This window comes from Vitis riparia, unplaced genomic scaffold (genome assembly GCF_004353265.1).
Source record: "Vitis riparia cultivar Riparia Gloire de Montpellier isolate 1030 unplaced genomic scaffold, EGFV_Vit.rip_1.0 scaffold690_pilon_pilon, whole genome shotgun sequence".
In the NCBI taxonomy this organism is placed as follows: domain Eukaryota; kingdom Viridiplantae; phylum Streptophyta; class Magnoliopsida; order Vitales; family Vitaceae; genus Vitis; species Vitis riparia.
In genome coordinates, this window is record NW_023269736.1 from 90233 (window position 1) to 93037 (window position 2805).

The window sequence follows — 2805 nt, forward strand, 5'->3', positions numbered from 1 at the left end:
ACCATTATGATAAATGGGTGCATCAAGGAGACATTAACAGTTTTGATTAGATGATGGGTAAATGGAATTGAACCAGATTGCGCAACTGTGGCTTCAATGTTACCAGTTTACAGTTATTCGAAGGAGTTGGAGGTTGGAAGAAGAGTTCATGCATTAGTGGAAATGGTGAATGTTCCGCTATGGAAAGCTGTGTTACACGTACAGCCACAGGAAAATGCAGCTTGCTGTGAGAGTCAAGGTGGGACCCTAACACTACCAATTTTCCCCACCACTTCCCCGATCACTCCACCACCTAACCCTCCTATCAGTGCCTTGCCACCCTTCTTCCCACGTGCATGTGACCCATGCGTGCATGGCCACACAAAGCCTTTGCAAAACCCTCCATCAAATCCAATCTCAAGCCAAACAACTCCATGCATAAGCCTCAATACAAACCCACCATTTCCCCAACCTTCATACCCACTAAGCTCATTACCATACTCACCACTATCAACTTAACCCACATCATCATGCTTACCAATCACTCCTCGAGCACCACCCATTTGGTCCCTAGCTCCGACCAATCTACACTACTTCTCTACTGCCACTGGCACCAACCCCTGGGCATGAAAACACAGAAGCATAGGTTCATCCCCGTGTGGGGAAGCTATCAGTTTGGAGGTAATGCACAGTCAAGCTCAGCGTCCAACACACTTTTCTCACAGTCATCAACCATCCCGTAACGTATGGCTTGCTTACAACCCCTCACTCAGAATGTCATTCCCGTGAACACCAGGCGCAGGGTGAATTGGCTTACTGACAAGCGGGTTTGCTCGGCGTGTGGAGGATCATGACTTGCACAGTTTGAATCATTTGCATATGGAAGCGGGCAAGACTGGGTATGGGCCTGCCAAAGTTAGCAAGCTTTTGGAATGTGAATTTGAGAAGAGCGAGTGCTATTCACTGAGCTGTATCATGCAGATGTTCCTGACGAAATGAGTCTAATGCCTAATTTCGACTGTTCATTCGGTCCGAGAATAACAGAGAGAGTTGAGAACGGGCGCATCCTCAGAATGGGTTCAATTGGGCACCCGATTGAGCTTAGTGGAGGGACTTGAAGCATTTGTTTGTGATGATCCAAATTTCCAGGGATGTGGAAATCCTTCCAGTGGTGATATGATTCATGCAACCCCTAACCCATGTGAGACAATCTGAATCTGAACCAAGGAGAAATAGTGAGGCAAATGGTTCTCCTTTCGAGCATGGCCAGAATGCCACGCTTGATGTCAAGGAAGATACCCATTGATGTGCGAATGGGTTTGGCGTCTTAGGTTTGAATTGGGTTCGTCAATGGAAAATCCGAATGCTTTGCTAGTGTAGGGGAACTCAATTGCAAGACTTTGCTAATAGGCCCACTTCCCAGTTGCTCCACCACTCATCCCCACGTTCATGAAAATTTGACATGCACGGCCACCTTAGTGTACGTGGCCAATTCCTTTCCAGTCTTCCAGCTTGCTACTAATTAAGTCTTCACGGCATCAGGTTAGTGCAGGCAGTGTGCACTTTGTCGAAATCTGAATGGAAGCAAGGGAGTCCATGGCTCAGGAAGTCAAGAATTCTAATGATGATGCAAACTGTGGCTTCTCACAAAACTGAAAATAAAGCATATGATTAGAGATTGAGAAGCTGTTGGCTATTGGGGTTATTAAACATGCTATGGAAATTATTCACTTGTTTGACTGCTCAGAATCCATCCAAATCACTGAAGATGCTGTCATCAGCAGTGAGCCGAAGAGAAGATGGGGAGCTTTCATCTTTGGTTCCGATTGCATTTGTTATAAATGAGGCTAAGCTCATTCCCTCGAGAATAAGGCAAAAAGCATTGTACCTCCAAAGAGCATTCCAGATTATCAGATTTGATTTCAAAGAGCATTGTACCTCCAATGAATAAGGCAAAATCACAAGGCTTCAAGAAACATGATGCTAACTCAGACCTTATAATGGATGTTGACTGTGATCTCGATAGGCCTGATCAGATAGCTAAAGCTCGCTGTTGTCACTCGAAATCTGGACTGGAAGCTGCATGCTTTTGATGTTCTCTCTGGATTTGATGACCATAATGAAGCTGCTACTGGACCCAACCTACAAAGACTTTAGCATCGTGACAAACCTCGAATGAAGATATGTTTCTTAAAGACCTCGATGACCTTGCTGGTACCATTTCTGATGAGTAATGTTCTGATGATGACACAATGCATGACTGGAAATAATACCAGCTGCTAGTGCTGCATAGAACAGTATGATTCATGGAATAAGGCAAGTTCAGGAAGATCCAGAGAAAGGCTGAAAAGGCAGTTCAGAACCCCACTTTTCTTAAAAGTCTTGCTCGAAAAATTGGACCAAAGGATTTTTCAGCATATCATAAGAAAATGCGATTGTCTCAAGTTGATCACTTGCAGCCAGTTACTAGAAATAGCCTTCAGGACAATCAAGCAGTCCAAAACATGTCCACACTGGCAGGCTTAGGGTTTGTAGAGCAAAGACGCCTGAGTTCCTGTTCCAGCACTCCCTGCACCCAGGACCCCACTTCTGCATAAGAATGCATGACCACCTTCCAGTGCACCACCGTAAAGCACACGTGCCTCATCTTCTTAATTTCATCCTTGCTTTCAAACATTGATTTCAAAAGTCCGGTTTTTAAATAATTTTAACTCTTCAGCATTTTTTATTCTTCCTTAGCCATCTTTGAGTCTTTAAAAGCTAATCTTAAGAAGGCTTTTGCTGTCATTTTCCTCTCGACATGCATCTTTCTTATTTTCTTTAATT